Source organism: Helianthus annuus, chromosome 11, assembly GCF_002127325.2.
Source record: "Helianthus annuus cultivar XRQ/B chromosome 11, HanXRQr2.0-SUNRISE, whole genome shotgun sequence".
NCBI lineage: Eukaryota > Viridiplantae > Streptophyta > Magnoliopsida > Asterales > Asteraceae > Helianthus > Helianthus annuus.
Window position 1 is genome coordinate 159,971,700 of NC_035443.2, and position 17,162 is coordinate 159,988,861.

At 40.5% G+C, this 17,162-nt stretch overlaps 1 non-coding gene across 1 annotated transcript; it reads left to right on the plus strand.

The window, feature by feature from the left end:
• The first annotated feature begins 4,113 nt into the window (after positions 1–4,113).
• On the plus strand, positions 4,114–4,219 carry LOC118484567. Its single transcript, XR_004873675.1, has one exon. It is a non-coding gene; the product is annotated as a small nucleolar RNA R71 (small nucleolar RNA).
• Positions 4,220–17,162: the final 12,943 nt, after the last annotated feature.

Below are 17,162 nucleotides of genomic sequence, written 5' to 3' on the forward strand. Positions count from 1 at the left end.
ATCAATCCCCCACACATCAAAAATTTCAACCACAAGTATGGGATTCATGGGCATTTCATCTCTTTTGGAAATTCCACCTACTTGTTGACATTTAGAACATTGCTTGGTGAACAAAAAGGCATCACGAAAAATAGTAGGCCAATATAAACCACAAGAAAGAACCCGATGTCCAGTTTTCTTAGCACTAAAGTGGCCACCACATGCATATGTATGAGCATGGGCCAAGACTTCTTGAATTTCCTCATCCGGTATGCACCTTCTTATGATTTGATCCGCTCCAACCTTGTAAAGATCCGGTTCATCCCAAATAAATTGTTTGGCTTGGGATTTGAGATGTTTCACTTGCCTTGTGGACCATGAATCCGGTGTCCTACCTGTGGCCAAAAAGTTAGCAACATTAGCAAACCATGGTAATTTAGAAACAACAAATAAATGCTCATCCGGGAATTCTTCATTGATCTCTCTTGTATCATCTTCCTTAATTTCGGGTATCCTTGATAAATGATCCGCGACAACGTTGTCACAACCCTTCTTGTCTTTAATTTCAAAGTCAAACTCTTGCAACAGAAGCACCCACCTAATCAATCTTGGTTTGGCATCTTTCTTTTCCATCAAATAACGAACAGCACTATGGTCAGAAAATATAATTACCTTGCTACCCCAAATGTACGATCTGAATTTGTCCAAAGCATAAACAACGGCTAGTAATTCCTTTTCAGTGGTTGTATAATTAAGTTGGGCATCGGAAAGGGTTTTACTAGCATAGTAGATTGCAACGGGCTTTTTATTCACTCGTTGCCCTAGGACAGCTCCAATTGCATGATCACTCGCATCACACATTATCTCAAAGGGCAAGGACCAATCGGGTGATTGCAAAATGGGAGCTTCAACTAGGTGTTGTTTTAATGCATTGAAGGACTTAAGACATGCTTCATCAAAAACAAACGGTGCATCTTTTTGCAATAAATTACACAACGGTTTTGAAATTGCACTAAAGTCTTTTATAAATCGTCTATAAAAACCTGCATGTCCTAAGAATGATCGTACACCCTTCACATTTGTTGGTGGGGGAAGAGTAGAGATGACTTGTACTTTGGCCCGGTCCACCTCAATTCCTCTTTGAGATATCACATGGCCTAGCACAATTCCTTCTTGAACCATGAAATGGCTCTTTTCCCAACTCAACACAAGGTTTGTCTCGGTGCATCTTTTTAAAACTTTTTCTAATTCAACGAGACAACCCTCAAAAGTATGACCAAATATCGAAAAGTCATCCATAAAGATCTCTAAAGACTCGCCCACCATGTCAGAGAATATACTCATCATACATCGTTGAAATGTGGCGGGGGCATTGCACAACCCAAACGGCATTCGCCTAAATGCGAATGTGCCGTACGGGCATGTGAATGTAGTCTTTTGTTGATCTTCCGGGTGAATCGCTATTTGGTTATACCCGGAGTAACCATCTAAAAAGCAATAGAATTTCTGACCGGATAGCTTCTCAACAATTTGATCAATGAATGGAAGTGGGAAGTGATCTTTAGATGTTGCTGCATTTAATTTTCTATAATCAATGCAAACTCGCCACCCGGTTACGGGTCGAGTAGCGATTTGCTCACCATCCTCACTCTTAACAACTTGAATACCTGATTTCTTGGGAACAGTTTGAGTTGGACTGACCCATGTGCTATCCGAGATTGGGTAGATTATACCCGCATCTAGCCATTTAAGAACTTCCTTTTTAACAACTTCACGCATATTTGGGTTGAGTCGCCTTTGGGCATCTCGGCTTGGTTTGACATCTGGATCAGTGATGATTTTGTGCATGACAATAGAAGGTGAAATCCCTTTCAAATCAGCTATGGTCCATCCAATAGCCGATTTATACCTTGACAAAACTTCCACTAAGGTTTGCTCTTGCTCAGGTTGCAAATTTGAAGCAATAATCACCGGTAATGTTTGCCATTCCCCCAAAAATGCATACTTCAAATGTTTAGGTAACTCTTTTAACTCTACCTTAGGTGATTCTTCAAGAGATGGCTTAAGCTTTGTATCAATATGATCGGGCAGGCTTTCAACTTGTACGGTCCAAGGTGGTCTTTTTTCTTCAATTGCCATGACCACTTCGGGACATTCATCATCCATCATGCTTCTAATTTCTTCCAAAGCATCCCTGTCATAAACAAAATTCTTCTCCTTGGTGTTGTTATCCTCCTCTACACATGAAGTGTAGGATTGGACACAGTCATCAATCACATCCACTACAAAACATTCACTTTCAGAAAAAGGATTAGTAGCATTAGTAAAAACATTCAATCTTAATTTCCTATTTCCAAAAGTGAGATCCACAGTCCCATCCCTACAACCAACTTGAGCATTGGCTGTAGCCAAGAAAGGTCTTCCCAAAATCACATTAGCTTGTTTATCTACTTGTTTTGATGTGGAATCAAGCACTAAGAAATCAACGGGATAATAAAAGTCTTGAATTTTCACAATTACATCATGTAGCATTCCCCTAGGGAGTTTAGGTGACATATCCGCCATTACAACAGTAATGTCAGTTTGCTTAAGTGGACCAAAGTCATGTTGGTCATATAAACTCCCCGGGAGGATACTAACACTTGCTCCCAAATCTAATAGTGCTTGTTTAATGCTAACATCACCCACTTGGATGGAAATGAGGGGTGCCCCGGGATCTTTAAGTTTTTGTGGGAGAGAACTTGACAAAATTGCACTTACATTAGCTGTCAAATCGAGTTTCTTAGGTAACTTATGTTGTCGTTTTTGAGTACATAAATCTTTCAAAAATTTTGCATAAGAAGGGATTTGACGAATCGCATCAATCAACGGTAAGTTAATTTTGACTTGCTTAAATACATCCCACATTTCCTCAGATTGGGGTCCCCTTTTCCCATAAATCGATGCTTTCACCGGATTTACTAAAGCGGAAGGATATGGGGCGGTATTAGTCTCCACACCCTTATCCGTCACTTTAGTAGACTCGTTACCCACACCCTCTTGATTTGTTGAATTTTTAAAAGTTTGATGAGGTTGAGTTTTAGTAACATGAGTTTCTATTTCTTGGTCATTATCGGATTCGTCACTAACATCCTCCACCACACCTTCAACAAATTGTGATGGAGTTTCAACATTGTTCTCATAAGACTTACCATTTCTAAGAACACATACCTCATTGACGTGTGCATTTTTGTTGCTCTTTGATGATGATCCTTGATGTTGTGGATTGATTGTTGTGTCACTTGGAAGCTTTCCCGGTCGTCTTATAGCTACTTCTTCCGCTAGTTGACCAACTTGTTGGGTTAGAGATCCTACGGTCTTACCCTGAACTTCTTGTTCTTGCACCACCCCTTTTAGGATTCCTAAAATCTCATCTAACTTGGTTGAACCTTCACTGTTTGCATTTCCTTGTGATGAACTTGCTTGGCCTTGATTTTGACTTTGACCTTGTTGGAAATTCCTTGAGTACCCTTGTTGTTGAGGTATTCCTTGTTGGTACCCACCTTGATTAAATCCTTGATTGAATTGCCCCCGTTGATAGTTACCTTGAAAGTTTTGTTGACGAGGCTGGAATTGTTGTTGTCCACCTTGTTGGCTTGATCCTTGAAAGTTAGGATTCATTTGATTCGCGGGATTGCCGTATCGGAAATTTGGATGATTCCGCAATCCGGGATGATACGTGTTAGAATTCATATTCCTTTCCCCGTGTATTTGATTAACTTCTTCGTTACTTCCAAATTCATAGGGCAGTCAAAAGCAACATGCCCCATATCTCCACATATTTCACATAACTCTTGTACCTGCGAAACAAGAGAAACATCCTTTCCCAACTTTTGGCAAATCATATCAATTTTCTTTTCTAATGCATCAAACCTTTCATTACTAGGTTGGTCATTTACAACTTTAATTTGATGTGGTTTAACACTTCGATCAGCGGAAGCTTGAATTTTTAAACCTTTACTTAAAGTTTCTAAAAAGTTCCATTCATAATTCTCATCATGAGTTAAAAAGGTTCCACCGCTACATGCAAAAACAACTTTTTGATCCTCGGTAACTAAACCATCATAAAAAATTTTGACCAAATCCCATTTAGGGATGTCATGATGAGGACACATTCTAAGCATTTCATTAAAACGTTTGAAGGCTTCATGAAATGTTTCCCCAACATGTTGACTAAAAGATTTGATAGCATTTCGAGCTTCACTAGTTTTACTCATCGGATAGTATTCCTCAAGAAAAGTTCTTTGCATTTCATCCCATGTTCGAATACTATCGGATGGTAAAGTTGAAAACCATTGTTTAGCTCTATCTTTGAGTGAAAATTGAAAAAGACGTAATTTTACCTCTTCGGGTGTAAAGCCTTGTTTCCCAATGGTGCTACATATTGCTGCATAGTCAATCAAATGTGAGTAAGGCTCGTCTGATGCAACTCCCCTAAAGGTTGGTAAAATAGCCAAGTACTGAGGCCGGATTTCAAATACTCTCCCATTTAAAACCGGTGTAACAATTGGAGATGGGTTTCTAAAGATCGTCGGCCTGAAATGAGTGTCTACTCCGGGTAGTGGTGGATCACCTTCACCACCTGCCATATTTGTGCTTTCGGTATCGCTTTCTTCAGAATCAGAAATGTATGAAGAGATTGGACTTGAAGTCAAGCTTGCTCTATGGACAATTCGGTTATGTCTTTCTAATCTTCCTATCTCCGGAACAAATGCTAATGGTGATGATCTTCCAGAATGTCTAGTGTGCATGCAATGAAACTACTACCTGCACAATCACCACACCAAACGTAACAAAGAGTAAAAAGATACAAGACTTATGATATTTTTGGGTTTTTAGCAATATTTAACAAAAACAGAAAAGCAATCAACTAAAAGCAAACACCAAGCGCACGTGCTCCCCGGCAACGGCGCCAAAATTTGATCGACGTCGAAGTACCGATCAAAGATAAAAAGATTATATGCTCCTAAGTACCCTAAATTAGTAGTGGCAAATAGGGTGTCGAACCACGAAGAGCTAGTGGTTGGTGTAAGATCTCAATCGATTGCAAAACATGGTAAAAACTTGAAATTGGATTTGTATTGTGATTTGAGAAACTAGAATTAACTACAATTGTAAATTCAATAAAGTAACAATGAGCACAACCAAGTATCAAGTTTGATAGCACAATTAGTAATTTAAGTTTGTGAATCTAGTTTGGTAGATTATATAGACATAATCTTGTGACATCATATGTGAATTGAGTATTGAAAGACCTATACTTGTGTATCTAAGCTTACAACGATTGAACACCGATGTAATTAGGCTATCACAAAATGATCACCATCAAATATAAACATGTTAACATAACCTTCAATCATATATCTTGACATTCAATGATTAAACACCAATTAACTCAAAATACATGAAGTGATTCAAGAAAACAACGTTTAAGAACAATTAACACATGAAATAACACATAAAAACTTAGCAAATGTCATAGATCTCTAACAAACACCATGAATTCATGTCCAACATAGATAAACAACTCAAATTGAACTAAATGGCATACAAACCCTAGCCCTTGGTTGTGATCACAAGGGTTTTAGCCACACATGATCATGCTTGATGAAGAAATGTTGCGATTTCGGTAGCAACTGGAGCAATCTTGATGTTAGAACACTTTGTGAATGAGTATTCCTTGTCCCTTGATGTCTCCTAGCCTCCAATGGTGAAGAATGAATGAAAAATCCCGAAAAAACCACTTTATTTTTGTCCAAAACCGAATAAAACCGTTTTGTATCTGCACCCGGAGTATGGAACGCCGGGTTTGGGAGTATGGAACGCCGGGCAGAAACCCAAACGCCCATGCTTCACTGTCAAACGCTGGTTCCATGTTAAAGTGAACGTCGGGGTGTTCCAAACAAGCCTAGATCACTTTCCTTGAGTTCCTTTGATGTGTGTAAAGCTCCATGTGATAGGTTTATGATTCGGGATCATCACGCAATCTTCCACCGCTACCCTACATGTAAAAATGCATCAAAGTAACATGTCTCGATATAAATTCGATGCTAAAACATATAAATATTAACCATTTAGGCATACCAAAAGCATACGCATCAGGTTGTTAACCCCGAGTGCCAAGTTCCAGTCCTGTTGTGGAAGGACTGGTTCCATTGGAGGTGCTACAAGAATGTTTAACCTTTGGTGCAAAAGGTTAATTTCTTGAAAGCTACTTTCGAGTCCCATCGTAAGATCGTTAATACGGTCAATCAGGACCTCCTCTACTGACGTCATTTCGTCGAGAGCTTCCCTCAATGCTATTACATAGTGCACAAGCGTAGCTTCAACGGAGGGCCTTCTTCCCCTTCGGCTGTTTGAGGAATGAACGGATGATGTTTCGCTGTTTTCACTCGCCATTCTACGAAAAATAAACCAAAAAGCAGTTAATGTGATGTTTCGCTGTTTACACAACATGTTTTTACCAAGATTCCATGAACAAAACTCATTGTTTTCTACCATAAAAGTTGAAGGATTCAAACTTTTGATGGTAGTTCTTGGAGAAAGATGAAAAAAGAAGGAAATGTCTAGAAGAGGAAAGGACAAGATGGGTTGTTGGAACCTTCTTTTAGACTTACCTAGGATTGTTTGAGAGAAGATTCCTTCAAATCTCTGTCCCAAGTTGGTCCAAATGTGCAGAATTCTTGGCTGCATTTATAGAAAACGACAGCTTTCTGGACACGGCCCCGTGTTCGCTGGACACGGCCCCGTGTGCAGATGGAATTCTGACACAGTTTGTCCGTATTCTGACGTTCTGATCAGAAGTGAATCTTTTGATGAACACGGGGGTGTGTTGGCCGGACACGGCCCCGTGTCGGGAAGCTGTTTTATGAAGTTTGTTGCTCCTAAGGAGCTTATTTATATCGGGTGGTTCTTGATTTGTTGGAACAACCCCAAAGTGCCTAAGATACCTTAATTGTCCTATACTAAGGCGAGAACGCAAGAGGTTATCGGTTAGGGTAATTCCTATTTTCATTCTAGGTGGACAAGTCCAACCCTTTTCCGGGCTCTCGTTAAAGAAGGTGTATGCCGAATCGCTCAGGTCTATGTATGCATCGAACGAAGTCGATGGGGAGTCCTTCACGGCACAATCGGCACAGGGACGACTATCGTCTAAGTCTTTTCTAGGTATGAAGGTATTTTCGGGAGCAACGAGGTTGTCGGAATGCGGTTCCAACATTTCCTCATGGTCATCATCTTGGGGCGGATCAATAAAATCCTTCCTAAGTTCTTTTGACCAATTGAGAATTAGTTCTTCTAGTTGAAATAACTCGTCAAGGAGCATTTCCCCTAGAATATCTGGCTGGGCGCATTCGAGGGAGAGATAGTGCTTATTTTTACTTTCGCCCCTCTTAAGGTTATAAGGAATCGGTGGGTCTATATAGTGGGGCCTATAATTTAGAAAGTAACATTTTAATTCCTCATGTTCGCCTCCACATAATCGACACCACACACCATAAGAGTGCCGAAAGTAAAAAGAATTACTATCACTCATGTTTGTGTCAGAAATTACCAACCGCCGGGGTCTAACGGTTCTGTTTTCAGTAAGAGAATCTTGGGCACGGGGGCGTGTTGAGTGGACACGGCCCCGTGTTCAGCTTACTGTCTGACTTAAAACAGGATTGCCAGTTCCAATGATTGAGCACGGGGGCGTGTTCAGCAGGCACGGCCCCGTGCTGAGCTCTGCAGAAGCTGAAAAACTAAGAAAAATCCTAAAAATTAAAAAGAAAAATAAAAATATGATTAGGCCGTTGATTCCTAACTTTCTTAAAATCCTTGTGTCCCCGGCAACGGCGCCAAAAACTTGATGGGTGTGTAGTGCGATATATTTTAGATGTATATTTAAGCCCTTTTTACACTTTTAGCCAAGTTTTAAATTTATAAAAACACGATATTTACTAACACTAAACACCCATATGGGCAAGTGCACCCATCGTGGACGTAGTATAGTGTTGGTAAGATACCGAGGTCGTCCAAGGACACAAGAGCTTTTAGTACCGGTTTATCCTCAACGTCTAATCAAATCAAAAAGTGAGAAAAATTGTTTTAATCTAAGAAAATAAAAACTAACTAAATGCTGAAAAATAAAATAAAATAAAAACAGATAGACAAGATGAATCACTTGGATCCGACACGTGTATTAGTATAACCTTTGATTATTTTCGCACTTTTGCACGTGTTTAAGAGATTATCTTAGTTATTGTAGTAGGCCCCTCTTTTGAAGGCGACGTTACCCTCAACCCAGTAGTTTGAGTCAGCAAGGATACAATCCTAAAGGGTCGGATTATTGAAAGATAATGAATTAAGTTATTAATGCAAATTGTGGTAGGCCCCGCTTTCGGCGGTGACGTTACCCTCGGCTAAGTAGTCTGAGTCAGCAGGGATACAGTCCTAAATAGCCGGGTTATAGTATTAATAGTAGTTAACTTATGAGGGGGTCAAAGAGTTTGGATCCCCGCCATCCAATACCTATGGGCATTGAAGGAGATCCTACTAAATTTGACCCAGGTCCCAAGCAGGACCTCTAAACGCTGAACAAGGGCAAGACCCTTACCAAACCGTTCCCTTAACCCCCGACCAGGTAGCCAACATACCTCCATATAGACCGTGGAGATATGAATGGTGAAAATCTTTTATTTTATATAGACAGTAAAATAACGCCAAGACACCACGGACAAACGATAAGGAAAGATCACCTTCAACATAAGTAACTAGTTATTAAAGTCATTAATACAAAACCAAATAAAAAGTGCAAAAGATTAAAAATAAAAAGTATTATACTAAACACTTGTCTTCACCAAGTGATGTAAGAGACTTAGGCAAACATGGCCTTGATTGTCAAGAACTCTTACGATCAATCTTGGATCCCAAGATGACTCACACACTCTACGATGGACAATGGATGATGGTGGTGGATGATGGTGTTATGGTGGTGGTGGGTGGTGGATGAAGTGTGAGAGAGGTGGTGTGCCAAGGGATGAGATGGAATGAAACCAAGCACTCCTATTTATAGGCTGAACAGAAGGCTGGGCACGGCCCCGTGTCCGCTGGACACGCCCCCGTGCCCGTCTGACACTCTCTCTCCTCATTAATTGTAATTCGCAATTACAATTAATGCGCCTGCTGTACTTTCACCACGCCCCCGTGCCCGCTGGACACGGCCCCGTGGTGGGCAATAGAAGCTTCTATAGGTTTGTCTTTTATGCTGCTTCTTGGGCACGGCCCCGTGTCCGCTGGACACGGGGCGTGTTCAGACTTCTGCTTTCTCTTCTTTGCCTTGGAGGATGCCGTTGAGGGTCCGGGCAGTCTACTTTTATTCCTTTTCTTGTATTTATGCTAGAATTAGTTGTCTTTTTGCTTCTTTTGTGAATTTGAGCTCATTTCATCCTGAAAATACAAAAGAAAGACAAAAACACTCTTTTTCCAACATTAGTACTTAAAAAGGGTTAGTTTTATGCCTTAATTGATGTGATTTATATGTTGCGTTTTACACACATCATGCATCAACGGGTGTACGCCTACACCCCGTGCTCAGGTCGTGGCCATCTCGTAGGATGATGCCAAGGATATCCGGGACATGGTCATTAACCCCCCAAAGGCTTTAGGCAAAAAAAACATTTCAAAACAAAGCATATCAATGATTTAATCTCTATTCGATTAAAGATTCAATGCCGGACCAAGCGGTATTCTATATACCGTACCCCAAGCCCGTATAAGGGAAATTAAGTTAAAAGTATTTACCTTTGCAAAGTATAATTCACAACAGCAATTGCAAGTAGCTTTTACCGGGTCTCCTATTCTGGAATGAAGGTTTATAATAACTTATTAGAATCCTAACGGGTCTTTAATTAAGCCTAAGCTTAGACCGGTTAGTTCTAACGAAAGATACGGTTCGAACGCACGATTAAGCGAAGACCGGAATAGAATGTGTTTTCGTCCCGACAAGTTTAAAGACTTGTGTAATATAGGGAAACTAAACACCTTCTAGATTTTGAAGTAAAAACGATAAGGTTTGACCCGTTTCGGCTAATTTATGTAAACTAGTTACAAAAACCGAACCGAACGCGTAAATGGCGTAACGGGTAATCGCGAGAGTCATTTACAGATTTCCTAAGCTAATATGCCCTAAATAGGTTGTGATATCAGTAGGATACCTTCCATTATGCCCATAACGAGTTTAATCCCATAATACGCCCCGTAGGGGTATTTTGGTCATTTTAAAGATTATAAGAAAGATTATTTATACTTCTGATGTTCGGGTCTGAAGTAATTAGTAAAACCACTTCTTTTAACCAATTACATCAGTAAATAATAAGTCTTTATATGACAAAATGGTTTTAAAGCTATACTAGGCGTTTAATACGCGTAAAAAGCTATTTTAAGCGATTTCAAAAGGGCATTATGGTCAACCTTTAAGCATATAACGGAAATGTGCAAATGACTCGGACATTCAACGAACCAGCCACAGAGGGTTATACTATCATGTAACCTGGTCCTAAGGAAGTCCTAAGGCATTTCTAAACTCTACTAAAACGGGTCAGAACTGAAGTCAAAGCAAAAGTCAAAGTTTTGCGACTTTCGGTTCCGAACCGGGTCAAAACAGAAAATGGTCGGATCAAACAAGCTTAGACCAGTTATTATACTTACTATCAAGTTATATGAGTGACAAAATAGGTTACATGCCTTCTACATTGTTAATTATATGTTAATTCAAAAATTAAGCTTCTGTTGACCTTTTCTAAACATCTTTTACCCGACATTTGATCTAGTTAGAGTGGGAATCAGAGGGTGCCCTTTTGAGGGTTTAATGCCCACATAATTACCAACTTATAACTACCTTTGATTCGATTAATCACTGGACCATTAATGATTAATCGTTAAGTCAACCGTTAATTACGACGGTTTGACTTTTAAGCTAAAACTAAGCAAAAACTTAACTATGAAAGGTCAAGCATACTTACCCAAGTCTAATGCATGATTAGGAAGGCTTAGGAAAGACACTTGTGCTACAGAAAGCTCCACAAATGCAGAAGGAAGGAATGAACACAATGTTGCAACAATGTGGCTTTAAATAGCGTTCTTAATCCATTGAGATCATGACAACTAGGTCTATCATTGATCCCAGATCATTTACAAGTGTTTCCTAGTGCCTAGGAACTGTTAGGGGTCGCCCATGTTGCTGAAAATATCTTACTAAGTCGGTTAAAACGTTTATAACAGCCAACAGCCAAGCTGTTGTCGCTGGGCACCCCTTACGGACCGTAAGGCAGGTCCTTTACGGTCCGTAAGCCTTTGCCAGAAAGCAAAAAAATTAACCTTTCATGCATTGAACAGGCAACTTGCATAGCATTATTTTGAGCCTGGAAAATGTCAGTATGAGGCCTTTTTACCCATGCTTGATCAGTTGTGTCTACCTATCTTGCAACATTATTAGGTTGAATAATGATAGTATTCACAAACGAATGTTTTATTGAGCATTATTTTCATAGGATCCATTCTTGCAAAATTTGGAATCCATCAATTAGTAATCACTGGATTTAAAGGATTACTAGATGTTTGTTAATCACGTTATGGTCTTGGGATTTATAATGAAGTCGTTCAGAGGTATAAATTAACATGTCGACGTGTTCAAAAATCTTGCCATACATCTTTAACTAAATTCGGGTTTATAATACTTTTGTCATACGTGACACGTGTTGTTTATTTATTGAACACAAATTTTCGAGGTGTTACATCCTCACCCCCTTAAAAGAAATCTCGACCTCGAGATTTACTGAAACAACTGAGGGTATTTCTCTTTCATTGTGGACTCTACCTCCCACGTATACTCGGGACCTCTACGGGCATCCCATTTAACCTTTACAATCGGTACATGCTTCCTTCGAAGCTTCTTAACCTGTCGATCCTCGATCGACACAGGTTTTTCAACAAACTTCAAGCTCTCTTCTATGTGTACATCTGTGTGTGGTATGACTAGTGAATCATCAACGACTACACTTCTTCAGATTGCAGATGTGGAATACATTGTGAATACCATTGAGCTCTTCGTGTAAGTTTAACTTATAGGCAACTGATCTGACACGTTCGATGACCTCGAAGGGTCCTATGTATCTCGGGCTTAACTTGCCTTTCTTACCAAATCGCATCACTCCCTTCCAGGGTGATACTTTAAGCAGTACCTTGTCACCTACCTCGAAGTTAAAAGGTTTACGCTTCAAATATGCGTAGCTTTTCTGCCTATCTCGGGCAGCTTTCAGACGGTCACAAATCTGGACAATCTTGTCCGTCGTTTCAAAGATTATTTCAGGTCCTGTCAACTGGACATCTCCCACTTCCGCCCAACAAACGGGCGTTCTGCACTTTCTACCATACAAGGCTTCGAAAGGAGCAGCTTTAATGCTCGTATGGTAGCTGTTGTTATATAAGAACTCGATTAATGGCAGGTGATTATCCCAGCTACCACCTAAGTCAATCACACATGCACGAAGCATGTCTTCCAAGGTTTGGATTGTACGCTCACTCTGTCCGTCCGTCTGAGGATGGTAAGCCGTACTGAAGTTTAAGCGTGTGCCCAAAGATTGTTGGAAACTTTTCCAAAAATGTGATGTGTATCTAGTATCTCTGTCTGAGATAATAGACACAGGCACGCCATGTAGAGATACAATCTTATCTACGTACAATTGGGCTAACATGTTGGAGCTATAAGTCTCCTTAATGGGTAGAAAATGTGCTGACTTAGTCAACCTATCAACTATTACCCATATCGTATCATTTCCTTTCCTAGTCTTCGGCAACTTGGTGATGAAATCCATTATCACCATTTCCCACTTCCATGTGGGAAGTTCAGGCTGTTGCAGAAAACCTGACGACTTCTGATGTTCAGCTTTGACTTGCGTACATGTCAAACATTTAGCTACATAGGTAGCTATAGACTTCTTCAAGCCTATCCACCAAAAGTTTGCCTTCAAATCCTGGTACATCTTGTCAGCTCCAGGATGAACGGAGTATTTGGAACTGTGGGCTTCCTGGAGGATAACATCTCGAAGTCCTCCATAAATTGGAACCCATATTCGTCCATTTAACCTTAAAATTCCGTCCTTGCCACAGGATAACTGTTCCTCAGTTACTCCTAGTTTTTCATTAGGGTAGTTAGCTTCCAGCACGGCTTCCTTCTGTGCAGCTAACAACCTTTCATTCAAACTATTCTTTATCTCAATGCTTTTGGCATTGATTCTTATAGGCTTTACCCTTTCCTTTTGACTCAGGGAATCGGCAACTACATTCGCCTTGCCAGGATGGTATCTTATTTCACAATCGTAATCATTCAAAGTTTCCATCCATCGTCGCTGCCTCATGTTTAAATCCTTCTGGTTGAACAGGTGCTAGAGGCTCTTGTGATCGGAATAGATCACAAACTTGATGCCATATAAATAGTGCCTCCATAGCTTCAGTGCAAATACAACGGCACCCAACTCCAAATCATGGGTGGTGTAATTCTTTTTGTGCACCTTTAACTGACGTGAAGCATAGGCAATAACCTTGCCTTTCTGCATAAGTACACATCCCATCCCGGTGTGTGATGCATCACAAAATACCACAAACTCTTCTATTCCATCAGGCAATGTCAACACAGGTGCATTGCTTAGCTTCTGCTTAAGGATGTCAAAGGCTTCTTGCTGCTTAGGACCCCAGTTAAACTTAACATTCTTTCTAGTCAAAGAAGTTAGGGGTGCAGCAATCCTTGAAAAAATTTCAATAAAGCGTCTGTAATAACCTGCCAATCCCAAGAAGCTGCGAATTTCTGTGGGTGTCTTCGGCTCTTACCAATTCATGACAGCTTCTACCTTAGCGGGATTCACTTGGATACCACGCTCACTAACCATATGTCCAAGGAATTGGACTTCTCGAAGCCGGAATTCACATTTCGAAAATTTGGCGTAAAGCTTCTCCTATTGAAGTAGTGAAAGAATGCATCGGAGATGCTTCTCATGATCAGCTTGGTTCTTCGAATAGATGAGGATGTCGTCAATGAAGACGATAACGAATTTATCCAAGTATGGTTTGCAGACACGGTTCATGAATTCCATGAATGCCGCTGGTGCATTAGTGAACCCAAAAGGCATCACTAGGAACTCGTAATGACCATAACGAGTCCTAAATGCAGTTTTGTGTACGTCTTCATCTCTAACCTTCAGTTGGTGATAGCCTGACCTCAGATCAATCTTAGAGAAGTAGCTTGCCCCTTGAAGTTGATCGAACAAATCGTCGATCATGGGCAATGGATACCTATTATTGATAGTGACCTTGTTAAGCTCACGGTAATCGATGCACAGACGCATCGATCCATCCTTCTTCTTGACAAATAAGATTGGTGCTCCCCAAGGAGACGAACTAGGTCTAATGAAACCTTTGGCTAGCAATTCATCCAGTTGTGTCCTCAATTCCTTCATCTCTGTTGGTGCCAATCTGTAGGGTGCTCTAGCAACAGGTGCTGCCCCAGGGAGAATGTCGATTCTGAATTCTACTTGCCTATCTGGTGGTAAACCAGGTAGTTCTTCAGGAAAAACTTCAGGATATTCAGAAATGACGGGGATATCTTCGATCTTGGGTTTCAGCTCATCAATAGTCACTTGTGCCATGTAAATGACACAACCCTTTTTCAAACACCTAGAGGCCTTGAGCATAGTCACTTGCTCAGGCAATCCATACTGAGTATCTTCCTGAATGGTAAGTGACTCACCAGACGGAGTCTTGATCACCACTTGCTTCTTATTGCAGACAATTTGGGCCTGGTTATGAAATAACCAGTCCATACCCAAAACTATGTCGAAACCGGCTAACTTCAAAGGAAGTAGGGACAAAGGAAAAGAGTGGTTCTTAATGGATATGAAACATCCATCTAATATGGTTGAGGCGGTTTCTAAAGTGCCATCTGCTAATTCCACCTCATACTTCACACTTAAGGTTTTGACATGTATATTCAGCAATTTGCAAAACTTATTGTCTACAAAAGATTTATCAGCTCCTGAATCAAATAGTACTCTTGCATACACATCATTTATCAGGAAGGTACCTGTGATCACATTGTCATCTTGCACTGCTTCCTTTGCATCCATCCTGAAGACCCTAGCATTAGTCTTCTTTCCTTCATCCGCTTTCTTTGCATACTTTGGGCAGTTTTCTTAATGTGCCCCTTTTCGTTGCAACTGTAGCATGTCGCGTCTTTCAGTTTCTTGCACTTGAGGGTTTTATGTTCTGTGGATTTGCAAATCCCACAAGGCCTTGTCTGAGATTGGGATTTTGTGTCAAGCCTGCACTTCCCAAAATGATATTTGTGACAATTCTTACACTTGGGCTTATCCCCAGACTGATGCCCATCTTTCCTTGAACCAGATCCTTTCCTGTGGTCATTGTTTCCTCGGTGCTTTTTATTTGATCGACGCGAGTTGTCATCATCGTCATGCTTCCTCTTCTCGGCATCCTTGTTCCTCAGCGATCTCTGCCAGACCGCGTCCAGCGTGAGGGATAAGGATATATCAGCTGCTGACCTGAATGTAGCTGGCCGAGAGGCTTTCACACTTTCCTTAATCTCCGGAGCTAAGCCCCCTATGAAACAAGCTATTCTTTTGGGTTCCGGGGTCACCAGATAAGGAACAACCTTGACATTGTGTTAAAGCTCGTAAGGTAAGCTTGGCAATCCAGATTCTTCATAGCTAATGACAGAAAATCTGACTCAATCTTCTCTACCTCATGCTGAGGGCAGTAGTTCTCTCGGATGAGGGCAACAAATTGTTCCCATGACATACTGTACAGTGGAACCTTCCCAGTAGCCTGAATCAATGATCTCCACCAGGCCAAGGCCTCACCCTTGAACGATTGTGACACAAACTTTACCACATCCTTTTCAGCGCACCCGCTGATATCAACCACTGTGTCCATCTCATCCAACCAAGTCATGCAATCTATAGCCCCCTTTTCCCCAGTGAAATCCTTGGGTTTGCATGACACGAAGTATTTGTAGGAGCAACCCTTATCACGGGGTCCTTGTTTCAGCACGTTACCTTGAGATGGGACACTACGATGGTTTGAAGAGTGACGATCGTTATCATCTTTCTTTGGTTCTTCCTTCTTGGAGGGAGGCTTGGGCTTAGAATGCGGTGCTGATAAGGTCCTACTCCGAGTACCGCTCGATTCGCTATACTGCCTATCCAAGGCTTTTGCAACAGCGTTATCAATTAAAACTTGCAGTTCCGCACTCGTTATATTAACCCGAGCATCATTCTGGTTCTCCAGTGGGTGACTATTTATTTCATCCGAATCAGCCATTTTATCTTGAACTGCTACATAAGATAATGACAAAAGTTTATTTGGGAGTTTATTATGGAATTGTCTTTTATGGCAATTCATTAACCATGGTAACGTAAACCATATTGGGTTAATTTGTTACTCACATTTATTTAGGATTTTAATATAACTTATCCTAATTATAAACAATATTGTTAGTGGCACAAAAGCCTAGTCACAGGGACGTTTTAAATTATAAGCCATGATTTCAGAGAATCAAGGCATGAAGGTTTGAACATAGTTCTTTTACCTTTTCTTGACAGGGAGTCATAGACTACTACTGTCTTTAGTCTTATATGACAATGAATATGGCCCGTAGGCACTACATCACTAATGGATGCTTGATATGTGATCATCTTAATTGATGATTTAACCCATGATTTATAGATCATTAAGTTAGGTTTAGGAATCCCTTGAAGGATCCTTGTATAAGAATGACACGTGTGATTTTAACGAATCACGTCTGCCCGGAGTGTTAACATGTTTACAGAGGTTAACAGGAATTTGAATCCTTTAATCACGTCTTACCATCTTGGCCAGGTCTTATAGTGACACGAAGGCTAGGTTACACCGTTAAGATTCTTATTTAATATATGGTAGGCAGATTAATTTAAAAGGAATGATTTTGATTTATCTATTTCATATATGATGTACATAATGACAAAAATGAATTTCGTAAACTTAACATTCCATTAAAACATAAAAAGGATTACACACTGCCCTAAACGGGACTTTTAAATAGACAAATACCTACGCAGAGG